General features: G+C 39.6%; 1 protein-coding gene and 1 pseudogene across 3 annotated transcripts in view; both read right to left on the bottom strand.

Moving 5' to 3' along the window:
• LOC145996048 (EGFR adapter protein-like) overlaps positions 1–26400 on the bottom strand; it is a 1377132-nt gene that overhangs the window by 184149 nt on the left and 1166583 nt on the right. The window lies entirely within an intron of this gene.
• LOC145996050 (protein GVQW3-like) lies at positions 5902–6925 on the bottom strand (annotated as a pseudogene).

Below are 26400 nucleotides of genomic sequence, written 5' to 3'. Positions count from 1 at the left end.
CCAGGGTTGCTCTCATGTACCCATTGCTATGAGGCTGGGTGCGGAGACAAGGCTGGATAAATTCCAACCAATTCCGGGAATCGAACCCCGATATCCCACGAAGTTGTCAGACTAGACCAGTGCGGCTCCTTGAATAAGTTTTATATTTCGATTATTTCAATAAATTTAATATATTTGCTTGTTTTTATGGATTTTCTTCACACTTAAAATGTCTCACTTATCATATACAAATAACCGTTGACTAGACAATTATTTTGTAACAAAGAAACAAAAGAAATGTAATTTTGTTCTATTTCTTTCATAAATAGCAGCTACATTAGTAGTAATTATTAGTAGTAATTAAACTAATTAATTAATTAATTATAAGAATTATTAATTTATTATTATTATTAATTAAAGTATAATAAAACAATGGTAATGTGAATTTGTAGAAAGTTTTCGAAATAACACCCCCCTTGATGAAATCCTGCGTACGCTACTGGTTCATATGATCTTCAAACGTACTCAACTCTTTTCCATTGAGAAAGAAGAAATGTCGATTGCGGTTTTCTATTGCTAAAATCATTTAATGATGAAAATAACAATACTGACTTTGAACGCTATTTAAAACTTACAATTTAAATACATATAGACTATACATTGAACTTATGGAGGGAGTATAACATGTTGGAGCATGTTGTGGTTTGATTTAGTTTCTCAAGTTACCATACGCATTTTCCAGTCGCATATGAATATGGGCATTGTATGATGCTTATCACCATGTACACTTACTTCTCCTATCATAGGTGTTTACTTTATACACACTCTTATCTTGCGACATATTTGCTGATATGAAACTGAAAGCACGGAGTTCCCGACATTGTAAATGCAAGTCTGAAAAGATGGTATCAATTTTCGAGACGAAATGTGTTACACAACTGAAAATACTAACTTGTAAAATTTCCCCCTGTACAGTCACATACATTTCTGGGTTGCAACAATCCAACTGAAAGTTAATTTGGCTCATTGTTTGCCAGAAGCAGTGATGTGCCGTAGACTATAAGTTTACGTCTACTTACGTTGTCTACACGTAATCTACGCGTAGATTACATTGGGTTGTAGTTTATACATAGACTACGTAGACAATCTAAAGTGCATTTACATTAATTTTCAAGGGTTTCCTGAAATGAAAGTGACATTTTCAACTATATTGGTTCCTAACGAAATGAAAAGAACCCTGTTTAAAATTTCTCTTCTCTTCTATTATCAACTATGAAACATGATAAATAGTATCCAAAAAACAACAACAGATGGCAGTCGTGAGGCAAGAGTGGTCTTTTCCCCACAAAGGACTAGAATATTTCGTATATTAGGTTTCTTCCTAGGTGAGAAATTGTTCGAATTTGAAAGAAAGAGTATGAAAAGTTCTCCACACATATCAGCAACTGATACGCAGTATAATTTTCTTTTAATTCCACGGCGCTCTTTGCTAAGTTATCACCTTTCGCCATGTTGTTTACATACATTAGGTCATCTATGTGTATAACATAGTCTACGTGTAGAATGTAGACTATCGTTGTTTACGCGTAGACGCACATAACTAGCCAGAAGTGGTGATGTTCTGCACACCGCAATTTAATATCTGGCAACAATGCCATTGCTCTGATAAGAAAGGTACTTTGTTTTGCTTTTTCTTAAGACAAGGAAAAGGGGGCAGGCCTTGTCCGTGAATTCGGCCTAACATAAATCTAATTTCTCTTCTTTTACACCATGCTTGTAGATATTTTCTAGTAAGTCGTTATTGCTGCTACAACCATTTTCGTTTTCTTCTAAGGGAACCAAACCCAACCACCACAGATTATTACCACGCTCCAAAAAGCTACCAGCCAATGGCAATGCTAAAAACAGTTGTAGTAGCAATGACTACCTAATATTTGTACGGTAAACGAATTTAGTCTTTATACAGCGCAATTTTGATACCTTAAAGTTTTGACTTTCAGTAAGAAGAATTAAGGACGACGTGATGGAAATTTACTAAAAAGCTATCGAATAATATTGGGTCGAACTGCACCTTGAACAAAAACGTTAAGTATATAAAAGAGTAAACTACGGCACACTGTCATTCTTTGTAGGCAAGAAATGTATGAGTATGATTGATTTACTCATTTACTGCTGTCTTATTATCGTCGAAGTAATGGCAATTTAGAAGGGTGAGCTGGACAAAGAAAATATTTTTTTTCTGACAACGTTAATAAAAAAAATGTCATATGGTTGCCTTTTACTGCTAGGTAATATACAAACACCCACACGATTTGATCCGACTAGCTCAACAGTTGTATCTTGTTTCGTGGGAATCACTAATTAAAAAACAACAATAAAAAGAAAATATTAAAAAACAACAATAACAAGAAAAGATAGGAAATAACTGATGGAAAATACAGTAACAATATCAAACAGGCCCGTACCCAGAGGAGGGGCCATGCCCCCCCCCCTCGAGCCATGAAATTTTTAATTGTGAACCTATAAAAAGTTACGAAAATAACATCGACGATTTTTCAAACTTGTAAAAATTTCAATTTTGTCCTTGCATAAATGAATGTGTTTGTTGTGTAGAGAGGCAGTCTGCAAAAGTCTGCCATATTGGGTACATTTAGTCCACAACAACTTTTGCTCTTCTGCACTAAGGCCTCTTAATGCTAAGCCTTGTCTACCCACACCTGGTGAAAATGTCTCTCACATTTAGAATTCTTTATTGTAATAATAATAATTGCTAATGCGTATAGTTTAAATATATTATTTTCTAAACATACTGTAGAATTATCGTGGCTGGTCAATGGTTCTGGTATAAGAAAATAAAGGAAATTTGAAAACATTTTTATTTTGCGAAACTCGGAACTATCCGAATACTTCTGACCAGTATCTGCGATTGGGTGCCAAAAATGGGGAAGAGGTGGGGGGGGGGGGCAAGGACAGTTATTTTCTCTTGGTAGACAAGCATTACGAGGTCATAGTACGGGGGCAAAAGTGGCAAAAAAAGTTTAGGACAACTGCCCCCAGCCCCCCCTAAATAGCCGCCACTGTATCTTGGGGGGGGTGCAAGGGTGCCTTTAGAGCCATAAATTGGGCCTTTGTGAAAAAAAATTCGGAGGTGAGGGATCTTTTTGATCACTATTGACAACAAGCACAGAATTACAAGAGTGATTTCACTTTTCCTATTCAGGTTGTATCTTCAAAATTAATGATTATTGAATAATGTTAGTATCGAAAAATTGTTGCTCTTTCGATTGTCCACAATCGACAGAAATGATAAGTATATCATAAATATCGTGCTTATGGTTATGGATAGTATCCAGACGAAATTTCGATATCGAACGACAGGTTCATAATTACCACTAAAGGATAGACTTTGTAATTAGTACATAAAATATATGACATCTATGAACAATAAACTTTGTAATGAAAGAACAAATTTGGTTTAATGCAATAGCTATTCGTTTCCACGTCTTTTTAGGGTGGTGTCGAATCTTCACCTTCGCAAACTAACAACTGGATTGCAATTTGCCTCACGAAAATTATTTTTCTTTGTGTGTATTCACTTATGTTTCTGAGGTGGAAATATTACCTGCATGTACTAACATTTTTAACAAGCCACCGCAACGTGTGCACGAAAACAAACAGAACAATGGCCCAATGCTCATAGTGACACCTATCCACTCAAATTTCAATGAATTTGTAACGAAAAACAATTGACAAATGCATGCTAAAACCATAGGGAACGATGAACAAATGACAAAAAATGACCCACATGCTGCACAATATCATGTATTTGTGTGTATTTCCTCCAAATACACATTTCGTAGTAATTAACGATAAAAGCCGGTAAAACTTAAAAACAAGGACGAAATCCCGAATCATGGCCAAGCTCCTTTTTGCTGACACTTCTAAACGCACTTGTGACGTTTTGACATTTTCTTGTACAATTGTAGAGCGTACACGATTATTTTATTCATAATCTCACATCATTATGGGACAGTTGTGGAGTTGCCTGTATAAGTATTACCAAGCAGATCGTCCACCACAACATGGTTTGTATTACCCAATGAGAGCTTTAAGAATTTATATAAAACGCCAAACAAGCTGCTTGACAACCTTTGCATCATCTATACGTAATATAATCCATTCCTTAAAAGGACGTACGATTCAAGATGAAAACTTTCATGGACAATTTGCCAAGCATTCTACTGCACAATGGATTCTACATAACAGATTCTGGGAATACTAGGCATGCTTACCTTTAGCTTCTGTTTGTGTCCACATTGGCAGCAACAGTAGGACATGTAATCTGGTAGAGGCGGGACGATACTCAAGCAGTCCCTGGTTCCATACTCGTCCATGAGTTTTCTGTACCGTACGGTGAATATAGGCGTTGAGGCATTCCTCAAACGGCCCATCGCAGTCATGGGATTCCACTCAAAGAACAACACAAGCACTTCAAAACACAACACAAACACAAAGAAGGTGTTCCAAGGACACACAACACCACACACAAACCACTCACATCACTGCATTATCGCCACAACAAAAGTTGACTGGAAACCGACACTTTTTTCTCGTTTTGCACATCAGAACACACTGTACTCGACAGCTGCTTCTAGCAGACTGTTCGTGTTTCCAACTGGGTCATGCTACACCGACGTTGCTCTCGCTACGTCATCAACGAGCTCTCTTCACACCTCGTCACACATGCTGGAGTGGGGGCACATAGGGGTCGGAAACGCTGCACCTTGTCTTGATCAAGTTTTGCTTGATTTTCCAACTACAGTCCCACGCAGATATACCTTTATTCATTGGACTGGGGCCGATTCACACGCCCGTGCTGCCCCCTGCGCGGCGATAAAGGAAAACAAGGCTGCTCAGTCTTTTTTTAACCATAACTACAACCGGAATGCTTCTCCGGCGAGCGATCTGCTTTCTCGTTCCTCAATTTTCCACTGGAATGTTAACTGCTCGCGTTGTGAATCTTTGGAGGAGCCCCTCAGGGTTACAAAGCATGCCACACGATAACCACACGTAGCAGCTGGCGATTTCGAACCTTATTCCCACGGGCGAAAAGGACGAATTTCGCTTCTCACGAACGCCACCACGTTCTCCACAGTCGTTAACTTGATTTGACTCTCTGGATTGAAGGGGTCAGGAAAGGAACATTTTTTGATATCTAAAACTCGCATTGCTTGTTTGGAAGTGGGAGTGGGGAGGAGGGTACGTTTTCGATACGTGAAGGGCTTCGAAAGGTCCGCAGGCCAACCAGAGGCTAATGTTAACTCGTTCCATCGCCACAAAAACCACAAATTCCCTCCCCACCTCCTTCCGCCTGGAATGCGGAGGACTGAAAAAACAAGTGTTTCCAACTTCGGAACTGATTTCCTTTCTTTCTCCCTCGGAGATTGTGTTAGGTTATCATCTTGACGGACAGAGGGCTCTGTTGTTCGAGGAAAGTATGCCTGCGATGTGTCCTCTGCTTTTATTCCCTCTCCTACACCGAATACTTTGCTGGAAAGAATTTCCTTCACTGAAAAAATGATCCTAAGGCAATACCTCTGAGAGCAAGATGGGCAATGCAGAAAAAAATGGGATGGAGGAAGAAAACAAATGAATGAGTAACATTATTCCGCCCTTTTGTACCCAGTGGCGGGGTAGGGGAAGGTGTGAATGAGGCCCGTAGTGTCCGTCCTCTAAATATGACAGGACAAAACATCCTATGAGGGATGTTCCTGGTAAAATTAATAATAGTAATAATAAACTAAGCATATATTGTTGTTATTATTATTGTAGCTCTAATAATAATAAATTTAGAATAAAATTGGTTTATACTACTAAGTACAAAAAGTACCCGGAATTTGTGAATAAAACACAAATACGTGGCTAATCATCAACATTTATTTTGTCGCCTTCAAAATAGGCCCATCAGATGCAACACACATATGCCAACGCTTAACCCAATCTTCAAAACACATTTCAAACGCAGAAGACGGTATGGCCCTGAGTTCCTTCTGAGAATTTCCTTTAATGGATTCAAATGATTCAAAACGTCTTCCCCGAAGTGGTAACTTGAGTCGCGGAAAGAGAAAAAAATCACACGGAGCCATATCTGGAGAATATGGGCCTTGGGCGAGGACATGTGTTGAGTTTTTGGCCAAAAACTCGCGAACAAGAGTCGACGTGTGCAAAATCCAAGAATTGTTTTTCCATAACTCTGGTCTTTTCCGGCGAACATTCTCACGCAGACGCCTCATAACGTTCACATAAAACTCTTTATTCACAGTTTGTCCCTCTAGAAGGAATTCTGAGTGCAGAGCACCACGATAATTAAAGAAAACAATGACCATGACCTTAATTTTTGATCGACTTTGGCGTGTTTTTTTTTTTGGTGTTTGGTTCATTTTCGAAGCGCCATTCCGAAGATTGTTGACCTGTTTGCATGTCATACTCATACACCCATGTCTCATCACCAGTTATGATGCGTTTGATGAAGGTTGAGTCACTAGAGGCTCGCGAAATCATGTCTTCAGCAACATCCCTGCGATGTGCTTTTTGCAGGAAATTCAGCTCCTTCGGAACAAGTCGTGCATCGACGCGTTTCATGCCCAACACATCAGTCAAAATTTTGTGAACGGGACATGTGTGATATTCCAAGCTCACGAGCCATCTCTCTCACACTCACACGCCTATTTTCAAGCACCATTGTCCTGATTTTTCCGATGGTTTCGTCAGTAGTCGACGTGGAAGGTCGACCAGAACGGGGGAAATCAGCAACAACTTCTCTGCCTTGTTTGAAAGCCTTGTGCCATGGATAAGCTTCTGTTTTCGACAGACACGAATCACCAAAGGCCTTTTATAGCATTTTCAACGATTTAGCACACGACAGTCCGTTGGCAACAGAAAATTTCAAACAAATTCATTACTCGATATTTGTCTCCATTCTGCAAATCGCAGGACACTCGTCAACACAACTAACGTAAACAGCTGCTTTGCACAAGCTGATGAATAGATTACTCTACCCCTCTGCGTGGTCATTCAGTACAGTGCTGCCATCCTACGGACAAAATGAATTCTCGATACCTCCAATGTGGGACTTTTACCAGCTAATTCCGGGTACTTATTTTACTGAAGGTATTAGTTATTATTGCATGCATAATAAAAATCACAAACATGATTATTCATGATTGTTACTGTTACTATATGTACTATCAAATGGGCCAGGGCCAGCCTAGTTGTGTGTGGGCATACAATCAGGGACGTATTTAGGGGGGTGCAGGGGGTCCGGATCCCCCCAAAATACTAAGTACTAAAATTAAATAATGAAAATAATAAAATAACAAATTAAATAATGAAAATATACTTGTTTAATCGAAGGTTAATTCCACCAAACCTATTGGAAGGCAAGGATTATATTGGGATCATACGACCATACGGTACCAAAGAAGATTAATGCAAGATTTATTACAACTTATAATAATAAGTATGCATAACATATTACCAGGAAATTTACTTTTCTTCATCCTTTTTTGATATTCAATAAAAATTCAATTCTTTATCTATTTGATATTAATTTCCTTGCCAGGCTAGTTGTTTTTTTTTTACAAATTTTCCCTAACTTAGCTAATGTAAGTTAGATAATGAATACGTGCTGTTATATCACTACCCTTATGCCGCCTTTTTACCTATTCGTCTAATAAAATATATTAATTAATTGAATATTTTAACGAATATTGTTATTAATTATAATTATTTAATTAATTTAATATACTTAATAATAACAACAGTTATTATTATTATTATTTTGAGACACTTTGTTCGGACCCCCCAAAATGTATTTCTAGATACGTGCCTGCATACAATATAGGCGGGGCCTAACCAGAATTTTTTAGAGGTCTGAAATACTTACTCTGGCGTAGAGGTGTAATATATAATTACAATATAAACATTATTAGAATTATATGTAATTATAATTATTATATATTATACATAATTTACATTTTGTATTATCATCTAAGAGCAATAAGCATAAGATGTTGAAGGTTAAAACCAAGAATTATGGAAGAATAAAAAAAATCCAAATTAGTATTTCTTCTCATTTCCGATGTACCCCTGGTGAGACACGTTCATTACATTTAATAACAAAACTGAGTTTGTTCAATATCAAATTATTATTTTACCTATGAAATTGGCATTTTTAATCATATCCAATAATAAATAATTCTCTCTTGTTTACTTTCCATTGAATTTTCACGCTGCAGTAAATTTACATTGTGTCAATATTTTCACATCACGATTGCATTCTATAATTAAATGAAGTAGGTTTTATGTAGTTAGAATATGACTTCAGCAATTACAGATATTTTTCAACATGTCAAACGAATCCATGAATTCAGGAAAATCAGATTAATTGCTTAATTGAAAGTACTAGCAACGCATGAACTCGTAATAATCCCCCCCCACCCTTCCGAGAAAAAATCTTGCGGAGAGGCCTTGCCCGTCGACCCTCACCCTGGAAATCGGCATCGTTCATTCCAAGTCATAAAAAAGCAGGAAGCTTGTTATTTTTGTTAGTAAAACAAAAAAAAATCAACTAGCATTCGAACAGAATGGTAAAAAAAAAAAAAAAAAAACCTGCGTTAGAACGGAAAAATTGAGTTGAAAATACAGTAACCAGGTTTAGCTGTCAAAATGGATAAAGTTTTCAAGTTTCCAAATATCAGAGTTTTACGTGAGAGGTCAAACAACATTAACTATATAACTAAAAGTTCCCCCCTAACTTTTAAAGGTTGTTCTTGAATATATAACAGTTAATAACAAAACAGAATTACTATCCATTTCAGAAAACAAGTGTATTAAGTGTAAGGTAAAGTTCCCCGTACATATAGCACCGTGCAATGAAGGCACATTTAGGGAATGTGGGGGTAAGGCCCCACATATTCTCGACCGCAGACATTTTGGAGGTGATGTGCTGAGCAGCACGCTCCGGTCGCCTTTACCCTCCACGGTTGCCTCTAGGTAACCATCGATACGATGCTAGGTGGGCCTCAGAGTCGCGCAGAAACAGGGAAATGACTGAAAAATTTCCTGGTTCAGATCACCTGGGACTCGAACAAGGGTCTTCCAAGTGGTAGCCAGATGACCTACGCCATCTTTCAAGACCATTATGCGGCAGCGTTCCCACACATCATACTCACATCAATTAATCTCAAATCTCTTTTTCATTCAGGACAGACGAACACAAACATCCATGTCTTAACCGGGATTCGAACCCGGAGCTCATGGCGTCGTAGCGGCACGGAGGTCTACGACTAGACCATCGTTCCCCCCCCCCCTACCTGAGATGTAAAAATATAATGAAAAACAATTTGTGCAGCATATTCACTCATCTGGTTAATCGAGTGGGAAAATCTCCTCAATAATAGAGGAAAAGGTCTAAATATGGGCCCCCCTTTTTATGTTGTCATTTTCGGAGGGAAAAAATAATATATCAAGCACCTGCCTTTAAAATGCATATCTATGAAATATATACTTTAATGTAATAGCATGCTAAACTATAGAAGGTCTCAATTTTTGTTTAAAAAAAAGCAATTTCCAAAAAATGGTAAAATGATGTATTTCAAAATTGTGGTCTAAATATGGGCTACTAGTGGCAATTAAAATTTAAAAAACAGTCATTTGCTAAAACATAAAATTCATATTTATGAATAATCTGTTGTTTTGAAAATCACGCGGAATGGGAAAAATCGAAATTAAGAAAAACATCCAAATATTTGTTGAAAATGTGATGTCAACATTAGACCTCATGTCATAGCCTATATTTAGACCATCACGCTATTTTTCTTCTTCAATTTATTCTCGCTCTCTGTGGTTCATATTTCACAAACAAATCATGGCATTATAAAAACCCACATTTGTTTTATGTACCGCTAGTATCATAACCTACACAAAGCAGATGAGAATACCTGCAAAAAGTTTTCGGAGGTCGCAATTCTGTAACAGCGTCCAAGGCCGAAACTAACCACCACTTTCTCTTGTGAATTGGCGCCGCAACCTTTGTCCTTGACAGATAACCAGTTCCCATAGCCTCTGCCAGGCTGCAGCACCCGGGAGCGCTGATAACTCCAAAACCCATATTTAAACCTTCGCCCATATTTAGACCTTCTCCTCTAATCATGATGATGATGATATAATTTCTAAACCCCCCTCCCCAAATTTCTGGTGACGCCTATGCATGTTCGTGAGAGTAAATTCTCGCGTGAAAGAAGGAAACGAACACACGTGGTGAAAGGAAGGCGCAAAGAACAAGACGAATAGCGGGAGAGCGCTTGCCCTGTGGGCGGAGGTCAACAGCGTCTCGCCCCTCGGATTCAGTCACAAGATCAAGAGATCCTGGAACGCATGTTTCTTCAACGAAAGGTCACCAGGGGTGAGCACTTGCTCGCACATGACTTCCAAGGCACCCTGCCTCGCACGCAGATGCAAGTGCGAGACGACATTGCGTGCAACGACGAGAAAACGCGTACACACACGTTGTTCCACTCTTGTATTCTCACTTGTGTACAGTCGCCAGCAATAAAAGTGACAAACCAGAATTGGGCAACCGAGGTTGAATTCCAGCAGTTCTGCCGGAGCGATGTGTGGGGGGCTACAGAATACCAGAATAAGTCAAGAAGGTTTCACTTTTCTTCCGCTAGGGGGCCTTCACGATGATATCTTCGTCGCCTTTTAGTCAAGGGGCCCTGGGTTCGATACACGGTGGAAGCACATAGTAGTTCGGATCCAACCCACAAACTGTATGTCCAGTACTGATCTGGTTTGTCTTCACGTTGCTGGGTCATCTTCCACAGGGAATCGAACCCGGAACCTCTCGCACGAATGGCGAAAGCGCTAGGCTACACGGCTCTTAATAAATGGCGATTTTTTGAATTGTGCTTTAAAAAGGTTTACAAATACCTTTCTTTGTTGAGTTTGTTTTAAGTCCAGTTTGTGCACAGAAAGGCTAATCGCAACTGAACCTACAGTTTAAAAAGTGGGATCCGAAACTTATTGATTACAAGGCGACGACGTTACCACTACGCCATCGGGAAGACTTTGTGAACTTTCCCTTCCAGGCCCGTGCCCAGAAATCTCTTGAGGGAGGAGCCAAATCCATGTTTTTGTACACACACACACACATACACATACATACATACAGTGGCGGCTATTTGTGGGCACTTAGGGGCAGTTGTCTCCGACTATTTTGCCACTTTTCTCCAGTTTTGGCATCCAACCGCCATACTGGTCAGAGGCAGTCGGATATTTCTGAGTTTCGCAAATTAAAAATATTTTCAAATTTACTTTACTTTGTTATACCAGAACCACTGAACACCCACATTAATTCTATTTTTAGAAAATAATGTATTCGTAATTTAAATTATACGCATTAGCAATTATTATTACAATAAAGGATTCTAAATGTGTTAAAAAAAACAAAAAAACATTTTTACCTGGTAGCCAGGTGCCAAACTGGGGACAAAGGAAATTTACTTTCTCTTAGTAGACAAGTTTGAGTTTTGATTCTGTTTTAAGTCCACTTTTATGCACAGATAGGCTAACTGGGACTGGACCTACAGTTTGAAGTGGTATTCGAACCACTATGTGCCTCCACCGCCACCAGTTCTGGGTACACAAGAAAAGTCGAAATAGTGGGGTGGATTGGGGCAACCGCCCTCCCCACGCCTCTCCAATCATAGCCACTAGCCTTACATCAATGGTTATGAAACAAAAAGTACCCAATATCGCAGACTGCAGACTTCTGGAGACCGCCTCCATACACAACAAACACATTCATTTATGCAAGGAGAAAAAATTTTTGTAGCATTTTGTTAGGTTCACATTTAGAAATTTCATGGCTCGAGGGGGTGGAGCTGAAGAGATCAGCCCAAAGAATACATTTACACACCATCTTGGAATACGAATTTGCCAATTTATCCACTAGCTCGAAACACACGCACCCCTATGTGCGTCAGCTGCAGTGGCGTCGCTAGGCCATCTGGTTTGGGTGGCTGCAACCAGATACATGACTTACTACTATTGTAAATATTTTTAATGTTTGAAAATAGCAAAGTGATTTATAAGACAATAATATATAACAATCATAAGGAATTAAAACTAACATAGACTTACTGCATTAATTTTTATGAAAAAAAAGTAAAGTGCTCCCTGTGCTTAGCACCACGCCATGAAGGCGTATAGGGGGTGTGGGGTTAACGCCCCACACTTTCTTGATCCGGTCGTGAGTGGGGGTGATGTGATCAGCATCACGCCCCTGACCGCCTTTACCCCCCCCAGGGTTTCCTACAGGTACCCATGTCATTCGACGCTGGATGGGCGTCGGGAGCGCTTCCAACGTTAGAAAAGTTCCCGGATTTGAACCGGCCGGGGATCGAACCCGGGACCTTGAGCATGAACCTATGGATATTCTTGTCCTGTTTTTCTAATGCTGGTGAACTATGTCTTTATGTATCAGCTGTACTCTGCGGTTCGATTTTCTTGCAAAATTATCAATAACACAATCCACACACAATTCATGACACTCTTCCTTTTCAGATTTCCGATTTCAGGCGCTTACTTTGAATAATAAATTTGTCCATTGTTGTACGAACAACAGTAAATGTCACAAAAAGCTTTGATAACAAACACACAATATCACAAACTCCGTAACACAAAATGCACCACTACCGTTTCCTCGCGTAGCAACCGTTGTGAAAATAGAACAAATGACGGCGATCGTTTGCACTGTTGCCAGCTAAAGACATGACGTGTCAGATGTAAGATCGTGGTTTAAAAAAAACTATGTCACAACGAAACGAGTCTTTCCAAGAATAGAGGTATGTTCCTGCATTAACAATTGTTCAAATATGTTTTCTCGAAATACTGTATGTAATAATAGCTAAACATTGGGGGGGCTTATCGAGGGATTGGGGGGGCTGAAGCCCCGTCCAAAAGGGCCTAGCGACGCCACTGGTCAACTGGCAAGAAGGTAACAAACGCAGGCATGCACGAACCGCCAGCGCCACAGAGAAGAACATGGACATTCATGGAAGTCCTGGAGACCAGACGCAGCATGTCGCCATGTCATATAACATTTACAGCCCCGGCGTCTACTTTAGTCTTGTTAAACAATCCCAGGAAAGGTTAATCACGACAGACCACAGAGAGTAATTACGGTGGCTGTGGAATTTCATACCCTTTAATGACCAGAAGCGCAAGTTTTTTTCTCCATACAGATAACGTGCAGGCATGCTACAACGGTGGCCATTTTGTTTGAACCGAAGGACAAAATGGAAGTCGGACAGCTTTGTCGTTCCGGACAGACGGAAGCAAGTAAATTCGAGAAGAATATTCTCTTTCTCATTTTACAGCTACTGTAACAGATGGCAGCCACGCTGTAGGGAAGATTTCAGACATGCGTGAATGGACAGTGTAGCAAGACCATGCTGTTTTATTGCTAGAAAACAAGATTGCCAACTCGTGGCATTCGTACGTATATATACTGGGACCAGCGACAGCACCAGAACAAAATGAGTGGGGAGGGATTTTATTCTGGTGGGGAACCACATGTAATATATCGCCAGCCTCCGTGGCGGAGTGGTTAGCAGTAGCACAGCCATGGGCGTAACTTGGGGGGGGGAGCAAAATCGAACTTGGGGCTTAACTTTGGGGGGAAGGGGCAGAATCCAACTTGGGGCTTAATTATTTTGGGGGAGGGGCAGAATCAAACTTGGGACTTAACTTGGGGGGGGGGGGGGCTGAATCAAACTAAGCCAAGCGTCAGGTTAACTTTGCAGCAGGTTTTCGCATATGTAGATCCAAACGTGCGCGCAGAATATAGTTCCACTGAGACGGGTTCTATTCCGACACAACTGCATACTTGCAAGAAAACAGTTATTTTATTTGTAAAATACAGACAAAATAATACATCCATTAGCAGGTTTGGACTTGATCGATTGCAATCACTGTGCAGACGAACTTGGATCCGCAGATTCGCCAACTGGAGTTTGCAATGCGCTGAGGAAACGCTGAAGCCCAAGTGCGAGTCGAGCAAGACATACGTTGCAGAGCGCGTGGAATCCGTGATACCAGTGTTGCACATCCCACTATTTTAACCCTATGTTTATTGTGATTAATAATCGTGTTACACAGCGGCGAGAATGGCTGAATCGAGGTCTCCTGTTCAGATAGTGTTATTGTGGGCTTCATCCGAAGGAAAAAAGCTCTTTAAATCAAGCAAGTTGTTTAAAATGCATAATCTTCCTTAAGGAAACAAGATCAAAGTATAACAGGGTGTGAGGTGATTTGCCGTCAATGTGCTCACGAACTGTATCCCGGGTGTTGAATGATTTGCGTTTTGAGTTTAGGAAGAGGAAACGATTGTTTGTTGTTTGACGACAAAAGAATGTCCGCGGTATTAAAAGATATCCCAGTGAGAAGAAACATGTTTATTATTTGGACCAGTCCAGGGGCGCCGACTTGTCAAAATTATTGAGGGGGCTCTGAACACTGAAATAAATGAATGAATGACTCACTCCCTCCCTTTTTTACAAATAAAAATTACGTCTTCGTATAGCAGTTTTTAAGCAGCTATTATATTCCTCATGCAAATGAAATGTAACATGAAAAACGTTTAGAAAATGTTTCAAAGTCTCTTTATGTCTTTTGTGTCTGCTCATTTGTTTCTTAGATAACAATTAACATTTTTATTGAAAAGTATGTATTTACATTAAGAGGTCAACCTAACAGTTTTATGCCCGCCTCGGTAGCCGAGCGTGTTGGGTGTCAACTCAACTAGCTTTGATCCAGAGGTCTCGGGTTCGAGTCCCGGCGAGGGCATGAGTGTGTTTTAATGTGATGGGTTGCAAATAACCCATAAAATAACTAATATTTAACAGTTTTATTTAATTATTTACATAAATGCTAACACAAATCGCAGGAAAATAGTTTTACTTTTTTGTTCTTGCTACAATATTTTACTTTTTAAATTTATTTTGCAATAATAAAAAAAATAGCATGTACACTAAGATATAAAGTGACATACACAACAAAAACATATGAATATGATTTAAAAATAAAGCAAAAGTTGCTCTACGTACTGGGTTATTTTCTTATGAACTCATTAACGACCGGTCTCAGGTCCAAATTATCAAGCACAGTTTGATGTATATGGAGTACCGCTAAACTGCTTAGTCTCTTCTGCCTCATTGTAGATCTCAAATATGTCTTTAATCGGCGAATAGCACTGAATGACCTTTCGGCTGTGGCTGTCGTCACTGGCACAGTGCGGAGGACCATCATGAATTTGACGCCTGGAGGGTGCTGTCTTCCAAAAGAAACTTCCTTATGTCACGCATGGTAGTTAGAACCACTTTCTTCTGTTTGGCGATATCACCAAGCATGGACGGACATGTGTAAGGAGAGCCTATCGGCATCCAAATCTTGGCGATAGAATTCTCGCGTTTGCTGAAAGTTTGTTGTGCAACTGTTCACAGCCGAGATGCATTCTTTCTCTACAGCTGTTACTTTTTGTAGTCCTGTAGATGCATGTCCTTGTTTAACACATGATTTTGCTGTGTCACACATGTCAGTGCATATTGATTTGTAATACTATTTTGGAGTGTAGAACTTGTGATGTTTGGCAGCATTAGAATTTTCAAGTCTCTTCTGGCTCATCAACGAGGCTCGGTTTGCCCTCTGTGCATTTTAGCCAGAACTGCTCAAAACACATTCGCTTTTCTTGAAAGATGTCAATCAAGTATTTTAGTTTTGATTCCACTTCTGTAGCACCAAAGCGTGGAGACTGAATATTTTAGTTTACCTCTTCTATTGGACTCATCACATGGCAGTAGAGGGAGAGAAAGAAAAATGTCTTGAAGTGAAGCATTGTCTCCAGGTATCCAGCACATTTTGATGCTGCGTCAGTAGAATCTTCTTCAAAAAATTTCTCAAAAAAATTGAGATGGTTTTCATAGTTCCTTAAGATCTGTTGCATACTGGAGGCTCTCAACGTCCACCGACGAGGGCAAAGTGGTCGCAGTCCAGTATGGCAAACCTTCTCATTCACATCAATAATATTCCTAAATATTTGCATTCTTTTAGGAGTTCCCAAACAGTCTTTAACAAGTCGTTGGCTAAATTCATTATGTCTCTGATTAATATATGTTTAATAGTAAATAATCATTATATACTTAGTATATAATAATAAGTCGTGTGTTTTGCTGTCTCCGGTCAGAGCCCCCCCAAAGTTGATGGTTTAGCGGTCTCAGCCCCCAAAGTTGATGGTCTAGAACATTTTAAATGTGTATTTAAAGTTAAGTTCATGTGGCACAGTTCAGAGTAAACTTTACAAGAGAAGAAAAATAATACATTAGATCCTTTTAAGCAAAATTATTTGGGGGGCTCTGCCCCCACATCATTAACATTGGGGGGCTCGAGCCCCCCTAAGCCCCATGGAGTCGGCGCCTATGGACCAGTCGTGCTTTAACTCGGTGAGGGGAGGGGGGCGTACATTTTTTTTCATACCACCGTGCAAAACCACCGCCAGGGCTGAAGAAACCGACGAGAAAGGGAGAGGGGGGGAAGGCTTATTGTTTTACCCACTGGCTGCAATGAAGTCTTTGTTGAAGGCGCATATTTACTGTTCCGTGCAAAGAAAGGGAAGGATGATTAGCAAGAAATGGACAGACCAAGATTTGAATCCTGGTTTAGTGAAGTTTTTCATAAATTGAAACCAGAGTAATAGCAGCAGGCATATCACCAATATCAAATCATGCTTTTTTTTTTGCTGGTATAACTTGAAGTGCGTGTGTCTTATCGTAACCAAGTTTTTCATAAATGTATTTTTTTATAAACCAAAAATAATAACTTGTCATTAAATTCAAGAGGGCCTATCGTTGTTTACTTATATCTTTGTTTATTTTTATTTTTGCGTGCTCGAAATATACACACATGCTCATGGGCGACCGGATGGGGGGAAAGGGGGGCCGTGCCCCCCCTGGAAAATGAAAGTCAACCATAAATTATGTATTTCACACATATAATTTCATTTTAGCCACAATAATATGTGTTAATTATTGCATTAACACCATAAATTCAAATTTAAGCAATTTTTTTTTACGGAACTACACTCTTTTGGGGGAAAATGTGACTTGTTTGCCCCCTGGAAAAAAATAGCTTACTTGCCCCTCCCTGGAAAAAATCCTGCGGACGCCCATGCACATGCTCTCATGTTTCGAAGATATTTCGCATTTATATTAAGTAAGGACACATTTTTTTAAAATAATTTATGCGCCGAAAGTACTTCTAAAATGTTATGTTTCAGGAGACAAAAAGAAACGAAAATAGATTCCGCTTGACATGCATGCGGGTTTTGATGTGTTCTGCGGTTGGCAATACTGTGGATTTTCTCAGTGTCTGCGATGTAAGCAGCTCGGCGGTTGAGGCAAGACTGGCAAGGAAGATTCTGAGCTCCGTTCTCGCGCGGATTGATACATAAAACCTGCTGCAAACTTAGGCTGACGCGTCGCTTAGAGACTTAACTTTGAGGTTGAGGGGGGGGGGGCAGAATCAAACTTCGGACTTAACTTGGAGTGGGCAGAATCAAACTTAGGACTTAACTTGGGGGCAGAATGAAACTTGACACTTAAATGGGGACAGAATTAATAAATTTTCCATCCCATAAAAATAGCGCCCAGAACTATTTTGCTGAATATCTTACATTTGCACAATCATAAAAAAAAAATACACTTCAATACACCGCCACTCAGGTACCATGAGATTAACAAAAGTATCTTAAGTTTTAAATTTAGTAGCCTGAAAAGTTTGGGGAGCCAAGTGTTCCCCATCGCACACATCTTCGCGATTAACCGAAAGTGGCAGAAAAGCGAAGCAAAATAAACCAAATCAATCACATAAATACCATAAATATTTGGGCTAAAATAGCATTCTTACGTGTTTTTTCTCTTTCGATGGGGAGCCTGTAATGAGGGTATTTGCACCCCTGGCCCCCTTGGGAATCGTAACTGATTGAGGCTTGCACTTAACCTTCAATCAAACTTCACATCTCAACAAAAGTTCATATCCAGAATATTCAGTGTTATAGAGATCAAACTTCATAGTGATTAAATTTTCCTAGGGTAAGCAACACTGCTCTATAACGGAACAAAAGATTGGAGTTCCCGATTACATCACAATGAATCAAGCGCCAGTGTACAGGGATTATAAAAAAAAATTGACAAGAAATAAAATGGAGACGATTGTGCATTCCATGGAAACAGATATTATCTATCCCAGAAGGCAATGAGTTTGTTATTAACGAGCATTCCTTTGTTCGATGACGTACATTTTAAGACCAGCAGTAGCCAGATGACGTGATGGAAGGAAGATTGCTTTGGTTGCCAGGTCTCCACAGTCGAATGGAAACGCGGACCCTACACTTCGTGAAAGTCGATTCGTGTCGTGACAGTAGATGCAAATAGAGGGGAAACACGACAAAGCATTCTATTCTTTGTTCTTTGGAAAACAAACACGACAGACAAAGAGATATGAAAGCGAGTCTGGGTAGTCGTTAAAATGAGCCAAGCCCCTGATTGGAATTATCACGTGACCTTTACAGGAAGTTGACGTATTTGTTGGTGGAATGGGGCACTAAATCGCATGCGTTTCGTTATATATTACTTTTACGCCTCTGACGGCGATGAATGAGGACACTGGCCGTGTCCGAATGGTGCAAGACCGTATTTGAAGCGAGCATCCTCAGAGTATGGTCTTGGAGTGCGGTCTTCAAGTCGTGGACTGGATGTACACGTCTTTCGAATTGCACTTCGACTGCAGCGCGAAATACGATCAGTAGATAATACTGAGTACTCGTTGTTTTCCTCGCGTTTTAAACACTTATTTTTCACCATAGAAATCACATAGCATTTTCAAATATTCGTACACATACATTACCACACATTAGAAGAACTATAACCAACAACTTGTTGGCCCATAACGTATATCTATCTACTCGAACCTGTCTCTCTACCTCCGTGATTTTAAACAAATGAACAACGAGTGCGGAAACCACGTGACCTAGTCACCAACCATTTGCACTGCAAGCTGCGCACTTGCGTACTTCTGTTCTTGGCGCTTTCGAACTCTACTAGGTGACGTCACTTCCGCAAAGAACATACTTCAAGTCTGTACTTTGTACCTTTCGGACAGAGCCACTGATGAAGGGGCAGGCCCGTAGCCAGAATTCTATTTCGGGGAGGGCTCATCACTAATCAGCACGGGCGTCGCCAGAAACAGAGGGGGTCAGGCCATAGATAAAACTTGATTAGTAGAAATAGTAATGACAATAATAATTATTCTATTTTACAATAATAACTATTATAAGTTATTAAAAATACACCAATTTCAATCCAAATTTATTGTTATACTGAAAATTAACTTTTACACAATCGTTAAAAAAAGGCTTTAACAGTTAGTGGTAAATTTTACCCATAAAGTTTATATTCTGTGACCTCTCACAAAGAAAACTATAAGTTTTGGAAGCTGTGGATCCACATATTCTTTGGATTAAATGATAGAATATAAGAAGATAACCTGGTTCGTCTATTATACACTAATATTTTTCGATATAATGTATTTTTACTGTGGTTATAACTTAATTTCTGTTATTAACAATAAAAATAAAATTTAAATTAGATATATATGAAGGATTTCCGGCCGGGGTTGGGGGGGGGGGTGGGTCAGCCCCATGTGCAAAAAGGGGAACGGGTAGAGGTTGTGGCTCTGGGGGAGCTTACTTGAAAGAAGTAAGAATTTCGCTTGGTCTTGTTGTGGTAAGCACCAGGCGCCCGTATCCGCCTGGCTGGCGCAGTCATCAAAGCTGGGGTCTCCAAGATCTTTTAAACGTCCCTTTTCTATCTCTTTCTTATAATCGCGACGATGAGAATGAATAATGATCAGACAGAATAGATTAAAGAACAAACACAATGAAAAAACACGCTCATACTATGGCTGGGACACGAACCCGGCACCTTCGGACGAGAAATCGTGGAATTGTAAGTTGACATATACCAAAAAAATAGCAGGTGGGGGGGGGTCAATGGAGACCAGAATGGCAGAATTAGATACAGTATACAAAAATTCTCAAAGTACAAAAGTTAATATAGAGTATTGTACATTGTAATTTTGATCCGATCTTCTGGGGGTCCAGCCTGTTTCCTATTTATCGCCGCCACTGGAGACAGAGTACAATGTTTTCAATGCAAACCATAGGCGCCGACTCCATGTTGCTTGGGGGGGGGGGGGGCTCGAGCCCCCCAATGTTATCGATGTGGGGCAGAGCCCCCAAATAATTTTGCTTATGAGAATCTAAGGTATTATATTGCTTCTCTTGTAAAGTTTACTCTGAATTGTGCCACATGAACGTAACTTTAAATACACATTTGAAAAGTTCTAGACCATCAACTTTGGGGGGCTGAGACCGCTAAATCATCAACTTTGGGGGAGCTATGACCAGAGACAGCAAAACACATGACTTATTACTATATACTAAGTATATAATTATGAGTTTTGTTAAAATTTTTACTAAAAAGAGTTTGAAAATAAGATGTGCATGAACTAGGAGAGTGGATGGGACGTTCGGGCTACAAATGGCTCTCACATGACATTCAGAACGAGATCATTGATATATTAGGGAGATCTGTTTAGCGCCCCGTGGTAGCAGATATTAAAAGTCGGGAATATTTTGCTATTATGGTTGACGAAACTTGTGACATATCCATCCGTGAACAATTGACATTTTGCATTCGAACTGTAAATAAATATTTTAATATTTTTGAGGATTCATGGGCTTTTACGAGATTCCGAACACTGAGGCTAAAACTTAAAAAAGGGAGGGAGGGAGTCATTCATTAATTTATTTCAGTGATCAGAGCCCACCCCAATAACTTTGACAAGTCGGCGCCTCTGATGCAAACGCAACCAAACCCTAACAGTTGTGTAGTTCGAGACAAATGGATAGATGGCTCTGGAAAACTTCCACTCACAAATCAGTCATAAATCAATTTTGCAGCACAGTTACTCTTTAATGTGCTTACCAATTACATAAGAAACGAACGCCTCTCGAAAAAAATAATATTTCATGCAGTATTCAAGGCAAAAGATAAAATTTTGCTGTCAAATTACCATCTTCCCGTGTTTCTTTCTTTAGTTATTTCAGTGAAGATTAGTTGTTGCAACGAAAAGTTCATTTTTACGCAGATGACACTCAACTACAAATTCCTTTTCCACCGAAATCGCCAGATGCAGCCTTAGCTTTGCTAAATGATGATTTATCCAACATAAATACCTGGTGTAAAAGTAACGGTCTAAAAATAAACCCACAAAAATCAACTTTCTCTCTTATTGGTTCCCGAAATAGTATTTCTCTGATAAATCCTAACGAGATATGCATCAAACTAGACACATCTATAATCCATTATTCAACAAATGTGAAAAACCTAGGCGTCATTTTCGATGAACACCTTAACTGGGATATTCATGTACAAGAACAAATTAAAAAAGCTTACTCCGTGCTAAGATCGCTGTACAGTCGGAGAAAGAATTACCTGGGCCACGGGACCTAGAATATCGTAACGTCTTAAAGCCTGTTGTTTATGCAACCCAAATAACAAATTATTCGCTTAAGTTTGTCTGGTGGATCTGAGTTCTCGGGAAGGATTGAGCATTGATAGCATGAGTCACATGACTCATGCCCCAGCAACAACAAACAACAGCTGGGTGCTACGTGGCCTCAAGAAGAACATTTCAGCAACTGGTTTCTTAACAAGATCTACTCGTAAGAAAATATTTTTCGAGTGATACTAGTCATTGTCAAGAAGGTTCACTGAAATGATGGTTCTCATCACATTCCACACGCTAATGGTTTAAGTCCAGTTTATGCACTGGACCTACAGATTAAAGTGGGATCCGAACCAAATGTTCCTCTATCTGGTATTGAATTCGGAAGCCTTTGGTTACATGTCGAAGACGTTACCACTACGCCATCGGAGAGGCAATGGAAGGCCTTGAGAAAGAGACGAGTGAAACCATATTTGGCGTAAATTTTAAAAATAAGACAATATTTTGTGGTCACAGTTTCGAACCGTGGGAGAGGCATTTTTTGTACCATCGTCCATTTCACGAGTTTCTAATTCTTCCTCACCGACACGATTAACGAAGAAGAAGAAGATAAGAAAAGCGAAGTAAAATAACGGAAACAGAAATAAAAGGAAAAAGCGAAACAAATTTTATCCATAATATTCTGCAGTTACTTCAGTCGTGTTCAAGGAATGCTACCTTTAAAGAGAGCCGTGGCCTCTAACTTGTCTTTTCCCCTTCCTTTGTGCTCTCGATTCCCTCTGTCACGATTGGTCTAAAACTAATTAATGCGACGTTAATTAAACAATCCAAACAACGAAACAATGCACAATCAACTGCTCAACATTCCAATTTTTTTCGAATCGGAAAACAATTGAGATGCTGTAAAATGAAGCAAGATGCAGTAAAAAACTGGGAATTTGTTACGGTATAGAATTAAATCGGTGAAGATGTTCCATTTGATTGGATTTTTGTTATTTAGTGTCGCTATTCTTTCACTTTTGGCAAATAGCGACGATGAAGATGAGTAATTAGTGATTATATGATGACATTGATTAACGGACACTCACCAAGAACACCCATGGCCAAGCCGAGATTCGAACCAGGGGTCCATGCTGTCGTAGCGCGCTGTTATAACCACTCCGCCACGGAGGTTGGTTAGGAGTGGACATTATACCATATTTTGTGTGCGCAATTGGGATCAATCAATGGAATGACTAGGCTTATTATATTATTAATATATTCATATCATAGTATCACGTCATATTATTCGACACGAAGTAACATCAGAGACATTCAATCTTGCATTATTGCCTTTCAACTATTTCTTCGACTTCAGGTTAATAAACTCAATAAGATAAATTATGAAACAAATGATAATGAATGTGGGATATTGACAGTTCTTTCGAATTACCTGACACAAGCAACATTAAGCAGACTCAGTGGGCAAGCTCATTAAGTGGTCGACCTTTGATCTCGTCACCAAAGTTCCCGGATTTGAGTACCGTCCTTGTCACAGGTGTTTGAGTATTTCGTCATTAATTTCATGTAATGGTCACTCTTCCGCGACTAGGAAGAAAAGTGATGTTACGTAACAAAACTAATAAAAATAAACATGATAGAAGAGTACTTATTTCATCTCTCACGAAATCTCCTAGAAAACCGGGATATATGAAATATATGTATCTTCACATACTTTTTCGATTTCTATATTTAACTAGCCGAGACCGAGAACGGGAGAGCAATTTTCAATTCGAGAAACCGAGAGACGGAGACACTGTAAAGTCTTGTTTCTTTCTTGACATCTCCCTAATTGAGTTGTTGTTCTGTTCGTTATTGGCTTTGTATTGGCAATTGTCATTATTCTTCCCCTGTAGGTAAACCATAACGACGATTTATGATGAAATAAAGCAGATAAAAAGGCAAGAACAAGAAAGCCATGCCTGCCCGGGACTTCAACCCAGAACCTTACGTAACGAGATTTGAAATTCTGGAGAAGGCATCTGTGTTTCGCTTGGCTTTATCTTTCCTCAACTTCTGTTATTTTATCATGCACGTATAATTAAAATGGATCTGAGAAAATATGTTGCGATCCATAATTGTGTTGGTTTTTGTATGTGGTTGAACATGAAATGTTCTTACACTGTGACAATTTCTTTTGTAGTTTTTCTGCACAGATAAGCTAATCTGGACTGGACCTTCAGTTTAAAATGACATACGAACTACTACGTGCATCCACCGTGTATCGAACCTGGGATCCCTTGCTTATAAGGTGACGACGTTATCATTACACCATCGAGGAGGCCCCGTGAGAAAATATTATTCACTCGACCTATACAATAATTTATTTAAACATTTACATTTTCGTTTTCTTCTTTCATTTTGTTAAATACTCTTCTACGACTCTTTTTTTGTCTTGGAATTTCTTCTTGTTTCAGGAAAAAAAAAATAATACATGCACATAGATAGAAAGCTCACTCTCGAGAACTAATTTATAAATAACGTAACCATTAGGAAACAATTCGAACGTTAACTGATATAACTGCAGATGAAACAATACTTACAGACGCTAACGAAATATCTATTCTTGTATAAGCTCACAGGCAACAGGTATCTGGTGAGTCATTCACTCTTGCTAACTACGAACGAAGGTCACTGAACCAAAGGGTGGCGAACAGGCGTTTGCTCTACGACACTAGGGTTAGCAGACGAGGCCCGTGTTCCTGTTATCAATGACGTATGTACGAAATAAGGAGGAACACAGCTTTCATATCAAACTAGACCCGTGTTTTGGTCCCGTTATTGCATGTAAAACACTTTCTCGTCGTAGCCTTGAAGGCCTACGTAAAGGCTTCTCTGCAAGAAAGATATCTTACCATTGAGGGGAGGAAAAGTGTGTGTGTGTATCGAGGTCCTTCAACTTTCGTATTCTTCTTCATTTCAGAACGCGTGCTGTATCGTCGATTTAATCCAATCTAGCCGTTCTAGGTTTTAGGTTCTGTTTCTGTTCGGTAATTTCACATTATCTTCTTGCTTATGTTATTCGCGGCAAAGCTTCTGGTTTCGATAATCTGGACGATAACGGGATTGTTTTGTTTGGTTGATTTGGTGTCTTAAGTCCACTTTATGCACAGTAAGACTAATCGGGAATGCACCTACAGTTTAAAGTGGTATCCGAACCACTATGTGCCTACACATTACTTTGTTGCTAGATATTTGCATGCTAAGATGTAGGAAATGCTACATTTTCAGTGTGTGGAATTAAGATTTATTTTTGATACGAAGAATCGGAGAATGGAGTAGTGAGAAAAATATCACCTCCCATGTTTGAATTATAGCCCCCTCCCCCCCCCACACACACAGGATATCGGCCTTGGTTTTTATAACGAAATATAATATGGATGAATTGTGTCAAGAAAAACTGGAGCCTATTCACATCCCTACGGAACTTGGAAGAAAGTCCACATAGAAATTAGAAAGTTCTGTTCCGACAAAATCGGGACGTATAGTAAATGAAAAAGCAAAGTGCTACCTTGTGTTTTGCACCAAGCCATGAAGGCGTGTAGGGGGTGCGGAGTTAGGGTCTCACACTTTCTTGTTACGGCCGAAGGTGGGGATAATGTGATCAGCACCACGCCCCTGGCCGCCTTTACCCCTTCCCCCCACATGTTTCCTACAGGTACTCACTTTATACGACGCTGGGTGGGCGCCGGAGCCACTTGAACAGGTGGACAAAATTCCAATTCTCCCCAGTCGGAGATCGAACTCAGATCTCTCGCATGGTAATCAAACGCCCTAACGACTGAGCTACTGCGGCACATATAGTATACTAGCCTTTGTAATTAAGGCAATAATTATTTTAGCGTTTCGTTCAACGGTTTTAGGGGAATCATTTTCGGACATAGGCTATAACTCTTGTCGGTTCTGCGACCTGGCTTGAGAAAAGGCGATTTTATGACGAACAACATTCCACCTAACAAGTCACGTGACTTTCCTACATTTCCTGTGTCTGTTGGCTATTGCATGAAAGACGAGTTGCTCCTTGAGACAGACAGAATCACCCGATCACCTAAAGGTGCAATGTGTGTTGCCTACCTTTCCGGCATTATTTACTGCCATTAAAGTCTTATGGGGAAGAACTTTTTTCCACAACTGTACAGCTTTAAAGAATGCCTAAAAACAGAGATTAAAATGAAACTAATCCAATCACTTATCTTTCCTTTACTGGACTACTGCGACGTAATTTTCGGACCAAATCTATCCGTTCGAAACAAAACCAAAATCCAGAAAGTCCAAAATTCATGTTTCCGTTTCGTGTACCATATAAGAAAATACGATCATATCCTCCCAACCCTAAACGCAAACAAAATGTTGAACATGACCAGACGCCGAAAATTGCATCTGTGTTGTTTTATTCATAATCTTCTACAAACCAAAACACCTAGAAACCTATTCCAGAAATTAAAATTCAGAAGGGAAATACATGATTACAAAACAAGGGGAAAATCGAAACTTGAACTTCCAAAGCACACACTAGTGCTTTTCGAATCATCATTTACGTATTCAGCTGCAAGAGCGTGGAATGAACTTCCTCCTTCCATGACGTCCCTCACTAATCGCAACAACTTCAAAGACAAACTAAAAACTCTATTGTTAAATGAACAATATCTGTGTTCCAGCACTCACGAATAATAGCTCGCATTTCTGATCCAACTT

This window comes from Lepisma saccharinum, chromosome 12 (assembly GCF_977018435.1).
Source record: "Lepisma saccharinum chromosome 12, izLepSacc3.1, whole genome shotgun sequence".
Taxonomy (NCBI): domain Eukaryota; kingdom Metazoa; phylum Arthropoda; class Insecta; order Zygentoma; family Lepismatidae; genus Lepisma; species Lepisma saccharinum.
The sequence above is the reverse complement of the archived record's forward strand: the minus strand, read 5'-3'. Positions and strand labels throughout refer to the sequence as shown.